This window comes from Cyprinodon variegatus, unplaced genomic scaffold (genome assembly GCF_000732505.1).
Source record: "Cyprinodon variegatus isolate N-32 unplaced genomic scaffold, C_variegatus-1.0 Scaffold70, whole genome shotgun sequence".
Classification (NCBI taxonomy): domain Eukaryota; kingdom Metazoa; phylum Chordata; class Actinopteri; order Cyprinodontiformes; family Cyprinodontidae; genus Cyprinodon; species Cyprinodon variegatus.
The window spans coordinates 1,126,348-1,148,012 of record NW_015150523.1 but is presented as its reverse complement, the minus strand read 5'-3'; the positions used below and the strand labels follow the sequence as shown (position 1 = coordinate 1,148,012).

Here is a 21,665-nt window from a genome sequence, read left to right as displayed (position 1 = left end):
TAAAACACTACAGGAACGTTTTTTCTTTACGAAACTTTTTTTGGAACGTCATTGAACAGCGCTGAAGCAGCCAGGGGGGGATTCTGCATGAGCCAAATAGCAGAGACAGGACCAATTGTCAAAATTTTGGTGTCGATCATTCGATTTCATCCTGGACACTACAGAAAATGGGCTAAAAGTGTTAAAAACCGTAATTTTCCTTTAATGTAGTGTGTTGAAAATGCAGAAGAATTTGAAACTAATTCTGTTTCCACTGCCGATTATGTCCAAGCTATAAAATGATTCTCTTCATATACATGTGTATCGGGTGTATCATTTTACTAAAGTATATTGATACACCAGAGAAAAGAGCAGGATCTTATTTTATATAGGAACATTTTAATATATTAGGAATGACACTGTTCACACCTTGTCCAACAAATTAATTATTATACAAGATGTTTGACTATTTGATTCTCAGTGAGAATGATATGGACCATCAGATATTTAACAAGCATGTAATGCTCCTCCAATGCACATTTCATCTATGGTTGACAAACAGAAGAATTTACAGAATCCATCAGATTAAGGTTGTTTCCATTATTGTCATTATATATATATATATATATATATATATATATATATATATGTATATATAAACCTTTGTCATGAGAGAAGACAAATAGGGTGAATAATAATATCTGTTAAACTGTCAGGCAACTCACAGAGAAGAGCTTGAAGAGTGGATATTTGAAAACCTTCCATTTCCTATCCTTGTATGCAAACATTGGAACATTAACCTTGCTGAGATATTGGGAGAACAGGAGGATCAGTCCAACTGTCCTGCAAGACAGAGAACAGGAGAAAATATTTACATAGTGCCTGCTGATATGTCTTAATACTGAATACTAACAATAACAAATCCAGTGCAATGTGTTTATTAGATGCTTTCACATAGAAATATCACTGTTGAAGTTGAAACAACTTCATTACAGTGGATTTTTCCTAACCACCAGAGGGAGAAGTAAAAGTTGGAAATGAAAGAATAAGGGGGTAATTTTCATTTAGCACAACAACATGCTAGTAGCAGGCACTACGGAGAACAAATGTCCCAAATTCACACATTTTGACATTTATTTGCCGCATTAAAGCTGCTGACCCAATGAAGCGACTGTGCTCAAGTTAGAGATGGGGACTCGAATTTGGGACTCGTACTCAAGTCACACTTAAGTCACATATTTAATGACTTCAGACTCAACTTGGACTTGTGACTTCAGACTTGTGAACAATCTTTTATTTTTTTTGTTTTACTACTTTGACTATCTAATCTTGGAAATGTAATGTCCAGTTCATAGACTTTGGCTGTCGACTATAAATGGGACAAATTTCTAACTTTGATTTTGCTGCTTGTGAAATAGGATAATGACTGATGCAGGAACAACATTCAATTGGTCCATCCATTCGTCCATTGTTCCATATTTTTGTGAATAGATGGATGGATGGATGGAATTGAAATTGTGTACATACTAGGCTTTTATTTATGGAGCTTAATCAGTCTAAACTTTCACAAATTGACATTTGTGATTCATAGATGCACAGGACAAGCTCCACATACACACAGAGCGATTCCCACAAGCACAAAAAAATGTGGATTTTTGAGACTCTCCTGAAGTGAATCAATACACAAATGCATTTTTTTTTGCAACCAATTACAGAGCTCCCTTGTATAAGCCAATTACAAGAAACTACTCCACGTGGGATAACTGACCTCCAGATCACCAGATTCCACATGCTCAGTCACTGCTCCGCTCCAGACCACCTGCTCAAAGCAAAGCCGTCTTGCTCCACTCCAACTTTCTTGGAACGCAAGGAAAGCATGCGCAATATAATTATTTAATCCATCCATCCCTACTGAGGTCGGGAGGTGTGTCTGGCGCCTATCTCCAGCTGTCTACGGGCGAGAGGCGTGGTACACCCTGGACAGGTCGCCAGTCCAGGCTGTGTGTGTGGAGCTTGTCCTGTGCATGTATGAATTACATGTGTACTTGTAAAAATTGGGACTTATTTAACTCCATATTCATTCATCATTTTTTTTATACACTGTTTAATACAATGTTTTTGAGCCCTTTATAAATAATGCACTAAAAGGCATCTGTCTAACTACCTATAACTATAAATATCAGAGTATTGTGGTACTCGTGTGTTCTCAACAGTAGGAAAGCATTCAATAAATATATGTTTTAGCTCATTTTTGGACAATAAAAACCCTATTTAGAGCTTTGGGTAGAGTAACTGTAGGTCCATCAGCCATCAACCGAGTGCCCTCACCAACTTTCATCACAAAGTTTCACCCTTGCTTTAAAGAATGCAAAACCGAGTTTACATTGAAACTCGGGTATAGTGCCTGTACTTTTGTCACGCCCCAAAATTTATATACAGACCAGCCCACTGGTTCACTGGCCCAAGAACATGAATAGAGGTTGCAGAGATGTAAGACACTAGTTTAGCTGTTTAGCCTGCATTTGGGTTTACTTCTACAAGAATTACAAAGTATAAAGTGTCGACTGCTGGGCCGCTGACTGGACTGGACCTCAGCAGAGAGCCATGAGCCGTCCGTCCTCAGCCAGAGGAGAGGGCTGGGTGCCAGTAAGGAAGGTGGGGGGAAGCACGGGGCCGCCGGTGTCCAGACTACTGTCACCTGGTTGGGTTTGGACCCTCCCCTGCTGGCTCCCTGCCCCCGTCCGCTGGGGTTTGCAGACCTGTCCCAGAGCTTACGGCCCGGTTCGAGTCCCTGGTGTGTTTCGACTAAATGCTGCACTTTTGTCGACCAAAATCACTGTTGACTTTGAAATTCCACCCGGACATTTTTTTTGGTATGAAAAGTAGATGTCCGGGAAAAGGAGGACGTCTGGTCACCCTACTCTATAATTTCGATATTTCAGTGAGTGCTTGTTGCTATTGATCAGCAGCTTCGCTCGTTGTACACCAACCAATCAGTGCATTAATAATTAATATTGGATTCATGCAATATTGGTACAGTACACTTTAAAAACAATGGTATTGTAAAAGGTTAGGTACTAAATAAACATCATTCTTCATTTACAGGTTCTCTGAATTCAGCAAAGCAAAAAAACTGCCAAGAGGAGACGGACAGAGCAGCATCGAGTCCTTTCCGGTAAAAGGAGTGCAAGTGTACAGCCAGGGACATCCCAGACATAAGGCTATTACTGAAACAGCTTCTTTCCCACAGCTGTCACACTCCTGAACGCCTCCTGACACAACTATAAGGACTGTATCCCCCATACAATAATAACATATGGACTGTCCTCACACTCACACACATTCCATGGACTGTTCCCCTCACGCACATGCACAATCTGTATATAATCTGTAAATCTGATCTGCCATTATTTATCTTGTAGTATAAATCCGCTAATACATATATAACCCTTTTCCTAACATTCCTATATATTCTGTATCATCTGTGCATGTAGCTCCCATATTCATATGTGTATATTATATTTATATTTATACACAACTTTTTACTAACTATTACTTTTTGTACATACACCTGGAATAATATTTATATCCTGTATAGCACTTCTAGATAGATGCAAACCACATTTTGCTGCTTTGTACTCCTGACAGTGCAATGAAAATAAAGTTGAATTCTATTCTATTCTGTTCTATAATAGTACAGGACTTTATTATATCATGCAACCTCCTACTATCTTTGATCAACAAACCCAGCTTTAAAAACTTTATATCAGTGCCCGCCAAGTTGCAGCACAGTAACCAAACGTCTAAGTGAGCTCTCTGCAGAAAGTATCAAAGATTAAATCCAAGTTAATCTTGGACGAGTTATTTGTTTCAGTGATTGCGATAGAAACACAAATGGAGATAAGCAAGCATGCCTATGTAAATTATTGCACTTATTTTAATTAAACATGTAATCAGAACTCATTGTGCGATTAATTGAATATTTCAACAGGCATACTCAAGACTAGATTTGGACTTGAGCTTTCAAGACTTCAGGCTTGACTTGGACTTGCAAACAATGACTTGTGTACATGTCTTGCTCAAATCCTGCAGAGCTGAAAGAAAGAGCCCACGAAATGAAGTATGCAAAAAGATTGTCAAGAGCTAGATATCATCAACTCATATAAGGCGAGAACCTTACTATTTATTACTACCTATGGACCTTAGCAAAAACATAAATGGGATGCCATGCAGATGATATCTGGCATCTTAACGGGAACTTTAGAAGTCAGCAACTTGATCTTTTAGATATTTATAAAGTACAGATTTTGTAAGAGTTTAGGAGCAGGACCAGGTCTGATTTAAAATAATAAATAAATAAAAGGTGATGTGCTTCAGAAATAATCTATATCTCACCAAGCCACTCTGCTAATAAGAATCTATATATATTTACTCTTTCTTTTCCCCTTTTTATTGGTCCTTCATGTTGTTTTTTATTAAAGTACTAGCTTATTTGTCATGACTGTTCTTTCCCCCTTGTCCTATAATTTACACAATATATTTTATTTAGCACAACGATAAACGTTACATAGGGCAGGAAATTTGATCTTTAATTTGATTAATGGTTGATACCATAAAGCTGATATGACTACTGATTAACATATTTAATTAATTCTTTAACAACATAAATGTCATGAAATATATTTCATGGATGACATTTACATGTGAATGTTAAACCTTGGCAGACATTTAGTAAAAAATTGACACCTTCTGGGTACACTGTCTTTCTCCCACAGTCCAGAAACATGCTTGTCTCTAAATTGCTGTTTGATTGTGTGCACTCATTGTTTTATTGAAAAGTTTGGGAACCCCTGGAGGGAACAAAACTAAGTATTCTTTAAGATTTCTGCCTACTTAGGTGTAAGTTACCGTAGATGTACATTAAACCTTTAATTTAATCTGAAGCATTTGTGTATTAATAAAGCATAACTTAAATAGATACTTACATAAATACCTAAACTGGAATGAGTAAGTACTTGTCTAAATATCAATAATAAAAAATTTGTTGGCTTAATATTTGGTTAAGGGTGTGGCTTTTACAGCAACAGTTTTAGTTAATTTGCAGTTATATTTCATAGTTTTTTAAATGTTACCCCCTATTTAGGGGATTACCAGCAGACCTTTAGGGGGGCTCCTCTCACAGATCTGCACCTTTTTAAGTCCAGATTAAAGACTCAATTTTCAAACTGGCTTAGGACACATTGTTTTATGCTTATGATTTTCTTATTTATTTATTTTATTTGCAATGTTTTTATCTTTCTTTGAAGCACTTTGGTCTTCCTGGTGTTGTTGTAAAGTTCTATATGAATAAACTTGGATTGATTGATTGATTTATAACATCTAAGCTCCACTGCGGTACAAAGCCCAGAGGAGCTCCAAATGTCATAGTCACAGTAATAGTTGATTACTCACTTCATTCACCTGCTTTTCCTTCCCTGCTCTCTAATTATCATTCATCTTATTCACCTTGTCCCTCTGCTATATATACGGTTAAGCCCAGCTATTAGGACCAGATCATTATTCTTTGTTTATTTGTGTTATGTATTTTTGTCAGTTGTTAATTTTTGTTTTTTAGTTTAGTTGATCTCTTGGTTCATGTCCTGACTCTTGGGGGGCCTGTGTGTTTCGAGAGGGTGTTTTAATGTTTAATCAATGTGTTTTCACAACTGTGTTGACAGGATGACTGATCTAATGTGTGCAATTGATCTTATACGAACACACTGTAAACACAAATATACTCGCATATATATCAAAATAGTAATATTTTAAATATTTCTGTCTCGTTTTAGTCATTGACTTTAAAAATCCTGGATTTGATTGTTTTGCTTTCTGAACAACGAGATTTCTGTACATTTTCTAAAGTCTGCAGTTACATAATAGCATTTCCTTTAATGTATTCTAGAGAACTAATAACACAGACAAATTTATAAATCAAAATCTTTACCAGGTTGTTACACTGTTTTATTCTAACCGTAATTTACCCCCCCCCCCCTCGCCCAAACAAAAAAAGTTATTGATTCTTCAAAGCCAACATAAAAGGTTTTGTGCAACCTTGCTGCTTTGTTTGCAACCCTAGAAGCAGGTTGCTGCAAATCAAATCAAACCAGTATTGACACCAGAAGTGACCCCTTCCTTATTTATGTGAGTTTTGTCTGATTTAAGGGGAAAAGTGTGTTTTAAAATAATGATTAAAATCTTCAGAAAAATTCAATATTTCAAAATCAGGAGCTACATCTCTGTGTAGACATAATTTAGCATGATAAATGCTAAAGTTTATTAGCAGTGGCAGCTTCCTGGAGAGGGGCATCGACTAAGCTGTTGATGCCTGCAACTTAATTTTCCTGATGATACATTTAGCCTTGTCTTTAAACAGCTACAGTAACTCTCTTGCACTCTAAAACATAGTCATTATTTGAGCTTTTAATGAGACTAACTCTTTGTGCTCTATTTTTATCATATAGACTTGAAAACTGGCTTGTATTTTTACACATCTTCTTGGCTTTTTACTCTTCTAGAAGAAGCCACTACAGGGTAAACTACTGCATCAAATCCTTCACTTTTCTCTCATATAGAAAGTACTGCTAGACCAGTACTTCTATATTATTTTTGTGCTTGTAATCTGTCTTCTCACACCCCTGCTCAGTCGTTGCAGAGTCACAGACACTGACCAAGGCCTTGCTGGAAGTTACCTGGTAATAAAGGAGAATTTCCTCACCATTGTTACATTCATGTTAAGTATAATGTAGTGCTTAAATTCAGCGACACACTGCATGTGACTTCCCAGGAAAAACGGTTGCTCCATTACTTTATGATTGATGCTACATGACTCTGCTTGGGTGGCTGCCTTGAAAACTGTTAAACCTGTTTGAAAAATAACCCTAAGCTGATGGCAGTGTAACAGTGTTTAATAACATGAATAATTTCAAAAAACACATAACTGACTTGGAATCTGTATAATTGAATTAGATTGACTTTTTTGAGACTGTACCTTGAGACAACATGCTGTGAAATGGCACTACATAAATAAACTGATAGATGAACTGAATAAACCAAATTAAAGAAAAATAAGTTTCAATACATTGAAAATTCGTGAATTTAACACATGCCTGACATTTCTTTCTTTTTTTTCTTTTTTTTCCTCCCTGCCTGTTCTGAGTCATTGTTTATTGGGTCTCTCTTTTTCCTCACCCGTGTTGGATATCTTACTGGCTAATGGTTTCTGGACACGACGTTGACTTAACCATTACCCGGAACCTTGTCGACCCATCGTCTCTGTCAGCAGGTTTGCCATAGTTCCTAAGAGCTGTCAGAGAGCACCTACCCAGAACAATCAGTCTGTCTGCACAAGGATATTGACCTCTTTTTAAAAAAGCTTTTTAAAAATGCCCGCTGTGTCTGGCTGAATATCTGGTTCTCTTTTTAGCTGGGCTTAACATGAAGCTCACATTTTAATGAGTTACTTAGTGATACAAAGAAAATTGCTTACATTTTCTTTGGACATTTCTGATACTTTATGGAGAATATACATGGAGGACCAGTTCTGCCATATTTAAAGATAAATACAGAAATAAATAAATGCTTAATAAATAAATGAGCATACAATTAATCACCCCCCAAAAATACAATAAACAAGTAAATGTAGGTAGAAATTAAATTATACAGTGAGACATAAATGTATATCACTTTTAATTAGCTTCTTTATTTATTCGCCTTTGTAATAATTATCTTATTGTTTTATTGTCCATTTTAATCTTCAACTTTATTTATTTATTACTTATATTTTTAAGTATTTATTTATGTGCATGTGATAATACGTTTGTCTGTTTCATTCTTCCTTTGTATTTTTTTACCCTATTTATTTCTTCCATGCTTTTTATTTCTGCCTGTCGTTTTTACATTTCTGTATACATTTCTGCCTCATTATGCAAATGAGGAAGGGGTATGTCTTAGAGGGTCAACTTCTGCCCATTGGTTGGCGGACCATCTTCTTAACTCACAGAGCTCAGATTATTATGTTAAAAGTTCTCTTTTCTGTTGCTGTTGTTCAATAAAAGTACATTTAATGATAATTTGAGGCGAGGCATATTAGTGAATATGTAAAATATGTAAAAATAAATGAAATCACTACTGTCCCAGTTTTCTAATTTCATTGGGTCTCTCTTTTCTAATTTCATCAAATAAGGCATATCGTTCAAGTCAGGAGACTTGAACGATATGCCTTATTTCACACAACTATAGAGCAATAGTAATGTTTTAGTAGGCTGGATTTCCTGAAAAGTAATCTGTCAAAAGCTTTGTCCGGTTGGTTCTACACTCAAAGAGACAAAAATTGACATGAGTGGAAAGAAATAGGTCCCCATGCAAGTAGGAGATAATCTACAGAGAAGGAACATTGACCAATCAATTTGATAGTGAATCTGAAAACACACCTCACAAAACACACAAAAATGGGTGTGGGGATTAATTTACATGTTTTAAATAAAATTGGTCACATCAGTTTCTATTACAGGTGTACACCTTTGGCAGAATTCTGAGTTCATAAAGTTACAACTTACAGCCTGCAGTCAGACAAACTAAGCATAATTGCACTTCCAGAATCTGTCTTTTTTCTTTTCAAAAGCAATCATTGGAGAAGAGCAGACAAATCTGAGAATGCTGTAACAAGGGACTTGTATAAGTTGGGTTGTTAAAAACAGAACTGCAGGTCGTTATCTCCGAGCTTACATCAAAAAGAGCTTTAAGGACTAAACTTGCTCTGCATTCTAACCACCATCCCCAATATGTGTACAAATGTTATGATTGTCATGTTTGATGTTTGAATGCCTTGCTGTTACTTTAGATGAACCACAATTGTCTTCTCACAGCTGCTATTTATTTTGAAACACTTTTTAGCATGTCAGAAACATATGCTATGTATAGCTGGATCTGTTATATAGTATAGCAACAAAAAAGACACTCGGCCTATTTTGCCTTATTATGTCTACTAAACAACCACAAGGAACGGACTTAGTCTTTTTATAATCTGAAATAGGTCATATTATGCTTTAAACTTTAACAACCTCCCAAAAATTAGAAGACTAATGAGAGGTAAGGATACGATAATCTGGAAATGTTTATTGGATACATAGATGTCTCACTCACAGAGCAGCAATTCCCCAGTGACTGCCACATTTCTTTCCAGCCTCAATGAACAGTGAAAGGCCGATGAGGTTGATTGTAGGAGCGATAGTCAAAGGCCCAATGTATTTAAGCACAAAGCCCACCAGTCCAGAAAATCCCAGGAAAATCTGGAACAAAGAGGCAACCAGTATGGCCCCCTGAATCTGTTAAAAAAGGGAAAGAGGCAACAATTTTTAACCAACAAGGACACATATTTCTATAGATATAGGTAACCATGTTTTTCAAAGATTGTTTCCATTAAATACAATTGTTTTTCCCTTGGAAAAAGGATAGCCATACTGATATGCTCCTATAAAAAAACAAAATAGTCTTTTATAGGATAATTAAACATCTTTTTATTAGTTTATTAGTGCATTTTTTTTATCATCTCTCTACAAAAATTATGTCTGTGCAACAGAATAGAGCCTCTCTGCTTTTTTTTTACTTCTCTGCTAAAAAAATCCTTAAACATACATGTCCAATGGTACTTGAAAAGTATTATTTTTTTATCATTAAGTAAAGCTGTGCATACACTGTACGATATTTTCAATTGTTGCACGCAGCTACAGCTCAAACTGTACAACAAAATCGCAGGGTTTAAAAGTTCACAGCTCACGATGTATATTCTCACACTGTACGGACCGACGCTCTGATGCGATCTACCTGCTCACACTGCATGTCCAAAAACCACACTTCGCGCTCAGCACCGAGATATGGCGCTGGTCGGACTCATCAATCTGGAAGAAGAAGAAGAAATTCCTTATTTGCACACGTGCAGTGCATGATGTTCTGGTAAATCGGCTTGTAGACACTCATAGCTCTGCTTCAACAGCAGGAATTTCTGCCGACTTTGCGATTCCTGATCGGGAAGTGGTTGTGAGAGGCTAGTTGCCCCTCGCTACCCCCTGTATACTGCACAACGGAGGACGCACGATAAGGCTAAAAAATTGACTCGATCGAAAAAAATCTTGCTCGACTTGAAAATCGTCCCGAAAAGGTCAAAAAATCGTACAGCATATGCCCGTCTTAACTTTACATCAGAGACCCCAAAAAATAATTGTGGTGTTTCTCAAAGGTCCATCATAGGGCCTCTCTTATTTAATATCAACATGCTGTCCCAATCTTAGATTTTAATAAATGACACACAGCTGTACATTAAGATGCCACCTGGTGACTATAAACCCAATCGAGTGCAGTGAAGATAACAATGCTTTGGTGTACAAATGATCCCCTAAAACTTAAAATTCAAAAGTAGATTGTCCTTTATACCTTTACATTTGACTAAGCTTTTATAAATAGTTTAATACAATAAAAAAAAAGTATATGTTCTGTTATACTGCTCTCTATTACCCTTGCCAGACAGGTGATGGATGGATGGATGGATGGATGGATGGATGGATGGATGGATGGATGGATGGATGGATGGATGGATGGATGGATGGATGGATGGAAAATAAAAGTAGAAAATAAATATACTTATATGTTAATTAGCAGATATAGTCATTAAGTACAGCAACAGTACTGTAAAACCCTATCACATGGGATTTTTATTTTCTTTCTGTTTTTTTTTTTATTTCCAGTTGAGCAAATAAAGCCGTCAAAAGCTAAAAGTATGCAAGCCAAGTTCTCTGTGAAGTCATTGGCAAAACAGGCTTTAATTGTGAACATCACATCTTAACATGTCAGGTCCTACAATAGATTTACTGCCACAAACATGTTTATGAGTCCCATTTTGCAGCTAATAGTGTCATGAACAGCTTTCACTAAACACAATCCACTTTAAATCCTACCAAACATTTTTTTTCTTGAATTTTGTTACGCAAAATGTATCTGAACTACAGCCCATGCACAGGGAAACAGAATTCTGTCAAAAAACATGCAAACATGTTAACTGTTAAAAAAATCTGTTTAAAATACTCTGCAACTATATGAAGAGCATTTTATTTCACATTAAAATGTGTTGCATAATAATCTGAATGTATATAGATGACATAAAGAGTATGAGCAGAAACTTGTAAATGTGCCATCAGAAACTTAATTTCAATTAGCCAGAGTGAATCTATGACTGCAGAATTTGAAATTAAATATACATTTGTTGAAAGTGAATTTCACAAATTTCATACTATATTTAATAGTTTGAGGTTGAATAAAAACTGTATTTAGTCATATGAAACTGAACTAGTTTTATTTTAAACTGTATTTTATTGCATTAACAAATCAGTTTTAATTTTAGAATTCAGATTGTTGTGTCACACATTTGGTTCCTATGAAAGAAAAGATATCGACTGTTACTACAATAATGACGTCCAGATTTTATTTGCAGTTTTTTGAGCCCCCACACCCTGCCTCCCTGAGCTCTTATCCAGCTAATACTTTGCCGATTTTTCCAGACAAGTTTACAATTGATTGTCAAAGCTTTTGAATCGTGCTTCATTTATACAATAATCTATTTGTGTTTTTTTCATGCACCTGTTAAATAGTCAAGTTTACTCGAATGAATATTTTTCTCACCTCACATATTCTTGACATCCAAATTTCATCTGACTTTTCTCCTGTCAGGGGAGTGCTGCCATTCTTCAGCTGCATTGCATGGGCATCTGGAACAGGGCACTGCCATTTTGGCAGAGCAAGAATGGCTAAAGTTGGGGTCATGAAATTAAAAGTTGCTCCCTGAAGAATTGGTAACCTGTAAGTCAGAAAGAAAATTGCGTTAAAAGTCAGGCGAATAGGGTGCGCTTAAAGAGGTAAATGAGGACTCGAGCTTAATAAAGAGCAATTCAACTACGCTAAGAAAATATTAAGTATGAGTGGAGAAGAAATAAGAAATAATGTATATAGGTGTGTATTTTGCAGGTTTATTGCCATCATAGCATCACTTTTTACAAATAGTTAGCCAGACAGACAGATAGATTGAATAAACAATGTCATACAGAAATATAAGATGGGCTGCAGTAATTAATGGTATGAACAACTGAAAAATCTGCAAGTCACCTGGTATAGATTCTAGCCCTTAATTTGCATATATGTGTCAAGATTTGGTGCTGATGACTGCCTTGATTAATCATTTCATTCACTTGATTACTTCTGCCCAGTTTCTCATTACCGCCCATCTGTTTCACCTGCTCCAGCCTCTATTTAATCTGCCTTCTTCCAGTTATTTATGCCAAAATTTTCAAGCCCTTGGTGAGAGTCTTCTCATGAGTATTACTGTTTTATAATTGCCTGATCCTGCCCATCTCTGCCTTTGGACCTCTGAGCCTGCCTGTTTCTGTTCTGATCTGTTTGCCTGACCTGTCTTCAGACTCCTGCAGGATTGCCTGTCTGTGGACTAAATTTGGAGCTATTTCCTGACACCATCCTGGATTTCCCTTTGGTACCTCTTTGGATCTCTGATCTTCTGACCCAGACTCCTGTGCACTACCTCGACACTGGCTTTGGCTTTGCCCTTTGGATTATCCTGCCTTCCTTCATCTGCTTGGATTGGATCTCCTGCCTGTTTTCCGGTCTCAGGGGCTTCAACATCTGGGACTCCCTGGGCAGAGCCGCCGTGTCTTGTCGGCAGCTGACCGGCTGGAACCTACTTTGGTCTCTAGGGACAGACTGAACTATAAGACCAGGTTAATGACTCACACGTTCATAATCTTCCTCTGCCAGATAGAAATGGTCACTAGCCTGTGTTCTCTTTCTGCACAGGTTCCTGCCTTAGATGCCCTAACTTTTCACTGCAGATCTGTCACTTTAAATAAACACCTTTTTGAGATATCATACTGTCTTTTTGCTTGAATACTGGGTTCTCTGTTTTGAACCTTGACAATATGGTGTTCTGATAAAGATTTTGAAGTCCTTTAATCCATATACACACCTTCTATTTCATGTTATATTACAACACCAAACCCTGCTGTATGTTTTAGATTTCATGTAACATACCAAAGCAAATGTTTATGGTTTACATGTATATCCCCTAAAAAAATCCCAAAACATGCAATGTGTATATTTGTATCCAGTTTAGTTCAGGTAAGGTTTATATGGATACCATTTGGCTACAGTGAGACTTCAGCTTATCTTCCTGAAGTCCTGGATTCCCTCTCTATCAGAGAACTTCTTTTATTTCAAGTAGAGCTACGCATTTTTGTGGTAGTTCACTCCTGGATTTTAACATTTAGAAAATGTATTACTTGATCTATTCTTAAAAAAAATAGCTCATGCTCATTGGTTGAAAGTTGCCTTTTGTATCTCTGCTTCTTTTTCTATGTCTACTTCTGTGTCCTTAAACCCCAGTCAGCCTCTACAGATGGCCACTCACATTGAGCCTGGTTCTGCTTGAGGTTGCTTCCTGTTTAAAGGGAGTTTTTCCTCTCCACTGTCGCTACAAGCATGGTTGGTGTGAGGGTTGCCTTTGAGTCAATGAGTTGATGCAATCACCTGGCTTTTCTTAGATAGAAAACTTTGAACTAATCTGAATGTATAACCCTGATTGAGTTGTCTGCGTAAAGTGCCTTGAGATGGCGGATGGTTAATTGGCGCTGTATAAATAAACTAAATTGAACTTAATTGAATTGAGAATGGGTAGAGAAAGTCTCTGAAGCACTTCTAAAGACTTGTGACATACTGTTGTTTGGAGTTATTTATATGCTTTGATCTAAGCTACTCTTCTGTAGCTCTGTCTATACAGTAGATGCGAACGGAAGGAAATGTAATACACAGAATAAATTAAAGTTTGGGGTTCTAACATGGCTAAATATGTTTAAGAACATTTTCTTATTCAAGTTGCTGTATATCATGCATATTCCAGTTGTTATTCAACTACTCCAAATGCACCAAGAAAGATTAACTACTTATCTTTCAATGTCAGTCTGTTTGCTAGGATCACATGTGACCTTTTAAGTATTTGCCAAAAAAAGAAGGTGGAGAACTTGAACAAAAGCTTTAGCTATTTGCACAGGCTGATTGATGCACAGATATGCATGTCCACCCTTTTGAACACTGTGTCGCAACACAGATGCAGGATTGCAATCGTATTGCAAGGGGCAGAGATCAACAAAGACATTCATAGAAACTATTGGTAGATCAATAGAGAAACCCAAAGGAATTCTTTTAAAGCAAATGTAGTGAAGGGAGTACGAGGATTGACCCTGAATAGGAAATCCTTCCTTTTAGCATTCATGTGGCACAGAGCCAGATCTGACTTACTCTGAAGCAATGCAAGGCGGAGTATGTAGGTGGAAGGAGATTTACTGTCAGTTCCCAAATAACTAAAATCTAAATGATTCATCTACCATTGCAATAACCGGAGTAAAGAGAATGTATTGTTATATGGGATATTCTATTAGTTTGCACGCTTCAAATAAAAAAAATAAAAAATCAAAGCCCAATGCAAACAGGAAACCCTTCACACAATATAGTGATAGATATTCATACACAATGAGGTAAGTACCTCAGAATTACAACATGTAAGCTGCCTAAGAAGTTTACGCAAACCTGAAAATTCTAGTTTATGTATCTAAACTTTGCGTAACCCATGGGCTTAATGGTTCACTGCTGCTTTGTTACCTGATTCCAATGGAAGTCTGCAGAAGAGTACATAATCCTGACACAAAGAATATGGTGGAGATGAGCTGGCTTTTTGCCTCATTGTTGTCTGCAATACACAAAGGCTCGGCGAGGATCAGAGGGACCGCAATGATTCCACCAAATGCAAGGACATAGTGCTGTGGAGAAGGAATCAGTGAGAGGGATGAAGAGACGTCAAATTTTAATTACAGAACCTGTGAAAACGACTTTCACAGGACTAGTCATTGAGGTTACTTATGATGAAAATTACACTGCATTAACAATAGAAGGATAATGGTAAGGGAAAACTGTAAGTTAGTATCAGTTTCAATACAAATCCTTTGTGGAGGCATTTCTTAGAGCATTGTTCAAACAACACATTCATGGATTATCTATAGCCATTTATCTTGCATCATCTGCAACTCTAAGATTATGAGGGTGGGCCTAGGCCCATCCCCAGCATCATCAGGGAGAGGTTGGGTACACCCACAGGGTAACAGAGAGGCCTTGGACATATGTCTGCTTGTAATTCAGAGAACCCCATGTTTTTGAATTTGTACAGGAAATCAGTACATCAAACTTGTACAGAAAATATATGTAGATTTTCTACTTAGTTTCCTCTGCTTTCAGTGCTCTCAGCTGTTCCTCATATCTTGATTTTGATTCCCCCGCCAGTTTTCTTTTGTTTCCTGCAAGACAACTTCTTTGTAAGTTGTCTTGTTTCCTTTGTTCATTGGTGGATTCTTTTGATAGATTTTTGAACCATCTGACCATGCCTTAACCTTTTCCTCATTAGCTTTAAATTAAGGACGCTCTGGGACTGAAGAAAAATACATCTTTGACCACAGGGACTGAAATCCAGCCACTTTACTTTTAATTATTTTTGGATTTGGTCAAATTCTGGATGTTCTATAACACTCCATATATCTTTTGTTCAGTTTGTAATAAAATTTTTAATTAACCATGCTGGTTTAGTTTCTGCTTCTATGTCCTTTGGCCGTACTAACAATATGCTTAACTTGACATTATAAGGATTGGACTGACAGGTATAAGCTTTCTTTTAGATGTGAGAATATAAGTAATTATGATTTCACTGTTTTATTTTATTTAGATTTATTTATATTTTTTACATTGTATAAATAAACAAATCCATTGACATTCAAATTATTTAAAAATCGATTGATTAAACACTTCAGGGATATAACAAACCAGCAAGCCAACATAAACGTACAGTGTATGTCTGGAAAGAAGAGCTTTAAACAGAAAATAAGTCAAGATTCAAGTGCTGAGGAGCTGCAAAGTTTCAGAGCTCAGGTGGGAACATGTCCTAATGGGATGTTTGTTATTTTTTGGCTTCTGTAGAACAGTGTATGGTGTTGTCAGTCTGGAAATTAAGGAAAAAGGTAAAAAAATAATAATAATAAATAAATAAATAACGTTTTTTTCAAACTCAGAAAGAAAGAAAGAAACTATACAAGTACAAAAGATCTCATCCAAAGACAGAACAATTTTGAAGAAAGGACAAGAAAGGTTAAAGAAGTAAAAATTAACACAAGTATTTTGAAGGAAAGGTTGAAAGGACACAATGGAATGTAAAGAAGGGTCTAACAGAAGGGGAGGCGAAGGAATTAAGGACAGAAATATGCCTATGATGAGGAAAGGAAGGACAGTAAAAAAGGACACTAGGAAACAGAAAGGAAAAATAGTGAAAGAAAAAAACATCAGAAAGCAGGGAAAGGAGGGGAAATACAAGGAAGATGTTATGATGGACAACAATTATGAGGTAGGAAATAAAGCCTGGGAAAAATATAAAGGACATTCCATACTCAGATACATACATTTGTTGTACTTATCTGAGTTTAACACGTGTCTGAGATAAATGCAAAATAACTGATAACACTAACTTATGATAATCACATATCCATTTTACTGTCTCATGCCTTGGTTACTTAATTATGAAACAAACTTGTGACCTTCTATCCCTCTGATTTCTTTGTCATGTCATATTTTCTATGCCTTATTTGTAGCTGTCTTGTTCTATTAAAGGGGTCATAGAATGATTATATAGGGTATTTGGTGCGTGTCCTGAAGGTCTCTGAATAGTGTGTGAAACTTTGGTTGGGCTGAAAATGGCATATTTGCTGTTCTATGCACCCTAATGCAAGCCTGGTTAAAAGCCATAGAATGAAACAACAGGTTTTCTTCCTTTTAAGGTATGATCATGAATATTTAGATGAACTGTGCGCTGATTGGTTGTTTTACAACGAGCGAAGCTGGTGAGCAGAGACGCAGCATAGCAACAAGCACTCACTCACTGAAACATCAAATTGTTGATACAGTAGCGTGACCAGATGTCCTCTTTATCCTGGATATGTCATACTTTTTATATATAAGAAAAACCTCCGGGGGGAATTTCAAAATCGTCTGGGATTTTGGTCAACTACAGTGCAGCACGTATTCGAAACACACCGGGCACTCGAACTGAGCCGTCAGCTCCGGGGCTGATCCAGGACGGGGGCAGAGAGCCAGCAGCGGAAGGAGCAACTCGACTAGGTGATGGTACCCTTGACACAGGCGGCCCTGTGGTTCCCCCCACCTGCCTTACAGGCCCCCAGCCCCCCTACTCCGGCTTAGGATGGGCTGCTCTTGGCTCTCTGCTGAGGTCCGGTCCAGTCAGTGGCCCAGCAGTCGACACTTCATAAAGCCCCCTCCCTTGAGCCAGGGAATCAGTGGGCTGGTCTGTATGTAAATTTCGGGGTGTGACAAAAGTACAGGCCAGAACCAGATAAGGCAACATCCCCGAGTTTACGTCAACTTAGGGCTTCATTTGAATTCGCCCGTTTTATCGTGGAAGTTTACAATTGTGAGATTGCAGAGAAAGGAGGTTTCGATGGGGTTTGAACTTCTGGTGTCGATGGAGTTTAAACTTCTCTGTACGTCCATTTCACCCACTGAACTATTGTTATTCATCTATGACAAGGTAAACTGGGTTTGGCATTCTATGACCGCTTTAATAAACACAGAATTAAGATTTAATCAATCTAAATGCATGTTTTAAACTGTAATTAGATCTAGTTTATATCTGTGTTTGTTTACACATATAGGTTGAAACCAATATTCTTTCTTCTAGGTTTCACAGATTATGTTACTTTGTACCAAAAATAAATTGTTATTTCATAATATAGTTAATAATCCACATACATGTCTGCTAAATTTTTGAAGAATTTCTTATATAAGCCACATACACATAAAAAAGGACACAAATCAGCTACTGTCTTCTGCTTACATTAGAGCCACTAAGGTTTCATGGACATGAATTCGATTCACATGACAAATTTATCAGATGTGGTCAATGGCCAGACATCCTGGAGTCTGCTTAGAAAAGCTGGGTTTACTGATGGATTTTAAGCAGCACATTAGAAAGAATTATGTTGGTTTACTGCAGTATATTTAAACACATCTTTTTATATCTGTATTTTTATTGATAATGGAAAAAATAGCAGAAACATTAAATTGTATGAAATTGCAAAACAATTCTGAGTAAAATGCAGTTCATGCTTAATATTCGATTTGCTGTAAAATAAATATATACATATTTTATTACAGTATACCAATATTCAACTAACCAGATTTTTTTGCTCATATAGTGATTAAAGTTTTTTTTTCCAGTTGTCTGTCAGTAAAGCCTAAAAATACCAGCAATTCAGCAGGAAAACAATTAAACTTGGCCATAACAATAGAGAAGGGCTCAAAGACTTACCAAGACAGTGAAATTGTATGATTAAGCTTTTACAAAAAAATAAACCAAATATAAAGTCAGCATCTAGAGAGTCTAAACTTTTGACGACAAAATCAGAATCCTTACCTGTTGGTTGTTTAATTCAATCAAAATATACCTTATTGATCCCAAAATTAAATGTAACTCTCATTGAGTTTTTTCCCAACATATTGTTTTACTGTGAATGTTATTTATAGTTTTATTTATAGTTCTATCTTCTCTCCTTCATTTAATATGATTTTGAATAAAGAATAGAGAATTTAAGTAATTATCAGCCTCTGAATATGATTACTCATCTTATATCTGAAGACCACATGGTCTAACTAAACAGCTGAAAGAAAAACTCTTAATTTATATATATATATATATATATATATATATATATATATATATATATATATATATATAAATGACTATGTTAAGGTTTAAAAAAGCACAAACTCATATTTATTCCTGTTTCAAATCCCTTAAATTTTTCTGGAATTATTTTGATCTAGGTTTGTTCTTTATGCACCAGAGCCCACATTCTCATAGATTCTTAAAATCCTCCACAGAGGCTTTAAATTTGTACCATTGATTGCTGCCAAGAACTCCTTTAAGAGTGAATCAACTCGCTGCTTAAAGGGACTTGGAGATGTATGGAGAAAAATGTATTTTAGTGAGGAGGTATGTGATACTCTTTTAAAAACTGATTAGTTGTTAAGAAAATAAAAACAGAAAAGCAAATGTGTTTCAAGTAATTAATGGAAATAAAGTAGCCAATTAGAATTTAGAGTTAAGTCAGAAATGCATGTCATGACATTGACATTCTCATTTGTTAGTGCTATGTTTATTTGCATTACTAGTTGTTTTACTAGTGTTTCTATTGGATATTACTTTGCACTCAACTGCTTGTAGAAAGCAGTCGTATTTGGCAAATATTAGCGTGATGGTACATATTACATATTAGGCAAAGAGATTTATATAGTGTATTTCAGTGGCAAAACAAATCAAAGTGCTGTACATGAGGAAAACAAGTACATCGCAGTAAGATAAAGACAACAGAAATTATTAGAGAAAATAAAACATAATAATAACAATAAGACAATGATGTAAAAAAGGAAAATATTTGATTAAAAAAGCAGATAAAAAGACAGATTAAGATGTCTTCTCCTCTTTCACTGTAAAAACAATGATGTGTTTTATATATGACATCAGCGGGGGGGAAGCTTCTGCCTAGCTCCGCCCAGTTTCTCATCACTGTTCATCTGTATCACCTGCTCCAGTCTCTATTTAACCCACTTGCGTATTAAATTGCGAGTTCTCTAGCGTACCTGTTTGTGTTCTTATTGCCTTATCCTTACCTGTTCTGCCTGTGGACCTCTTAGCCTGCCTGTTGCTGTTCTGATCTGTTTGTCTGACCTGTCTTCGGACTCCTGCTGGTTTTCTGCCTGTGGACTTAGCCATAATCCTGACTTTGACTTGGATTTCCCCTCTGAGCCGCTTTGGATATCTGATCTTCTTGCCTGGACTCCTGTTAACCTCTTCAACACCGGCTTTGGCTTTGTCTTCTGGATACTATTGCCTCCTTCGTCTGCATTGATCTGTTCGTCAGCCAGTTTAGCAACGTTTTAGGCTTTGACTCCCAGGACTCTGGGCGTCTGCTTTTGGTAATCTTTTAGTCAAATCCCACCCTTTGTTCTGGGCACAGACTGAACTCAAAAACCAGTTTAATGACTTACACGCTTGTAATCTTCCATCAGATTTACGTTGTCACTAACCTGAGTTGCGCCCTCTCCAGAGATTCATACTATTATTGCCCTACCTGCTAAGTTTCAGATCCAACACATACAAATAAACTGCTTCTCATTCTGGTTCCTAAGTTCTGAGTCCGGACATATTGATCTTAAGAGCAATGTTTTAAGAAATCTTCTGACAGCAGACTTAAAAATTAGGTCTTGAAGTCCCATGAAGTTTGGGTTAGTACATAACAGGTTAGTAAGGAAAATCTGAAACAGCCTCTCCTTCATTCAAAATATATGATTAGTCAAAGAATGTGTTCTAACATTGCACATTTTGTCACCTGAAAAACTCAAGCTATGATGATATATAAATTAACTATGAAAAAGATAAGAATGGGGGCTGTGAATTAAGTTCTCCAGGGAAGCGGCTTGAAGCGAGCGCCATAAAATAGGAGGTCTCCCGGCTGCAGCCATAACTGACTCTATTTTTGATTGACTTTGATTAAAGAAATACTTTTGTGTAAACCATTTTTAGCTTTTCGTAAACAGACTTAGTAAAGATCCCACTCAGGCCTTCATAAATTAGTTTTTTTCTTCTTCGCCCAGATCAGAGATCTGATACAGCTTGTTGATATTATATAGGTGATGTGCCTAAATAAAACTTGCACTATGTATTTTTTTAGATTGTAATTTATTTTATTTTGTTACTTTTTGAAGTGCAAATATTGTGGTTGGGTTGTAATCCATAAAAAGAACATTGATATGACTCGCTCATATTAATCAGTGCAAAATATTTTTTTATGTGTCTAAAAAATCTTTACTGAGTGCCACAATACTTTAAATTTTTTAAATAAAATCCTTGGACCTGTGTTTTTCTATGGTCCAACACTGCTGTTGATTGATCTAACTTGACAAGCTGATACTTTTTTTTACCTGAAAGCCGAGAAGAATGCAGAGGTACCATGCTGGCCTGTCATTGAGGGAGTAAACCAAATCTATCTCTTGGTCCATTGTCTGTCCCAGCGACTCATTATTGTGTGGCTCCGCAATGTCTGTCAGCTGTGGTTGATCGTCACTGTCCTGAGAACAAAGCACAGGAAAAAGAAACATGGAATCAAGATCATTATTTACCTTTTAGAGGAATAAGTGGCTGAGATCTCATGAGAGCTGTGCGCAAGTAAAATGGCGACATACATGTAGTTAAAATAGTCGCTGAAATACAGTCAAGCACAGCTAGCCTCAGTTACCGCCGAGAAAGAAGCGCTTGAGGTGAGATGTCACAAAGCTCACAGAGGGGATGAAATTGCTGTCCGGCGAAAATAGGAAGATAAGGAAATCCATTTTGGACATTCAGTCACTATGTTGGGATCTGGAGAAGTTCCACCTTTCTCCAGCAGAGTTCGCCGTGGATCCTCCTGAGCTGAGCCTTCGACACAACT

At 36.7% G+C, this 21,665-nt stretch overlaps 1 pseudogene; it reads right to left on the bottom strand.

Moving 5' to 3' along the window:
• The window catches only part of LOC107083198, a 69,438-nt pseudogene that overhangs the window by 26,946 nt on the left and 20,827 nt on the right, over positions 1-21,665 (bottom strand).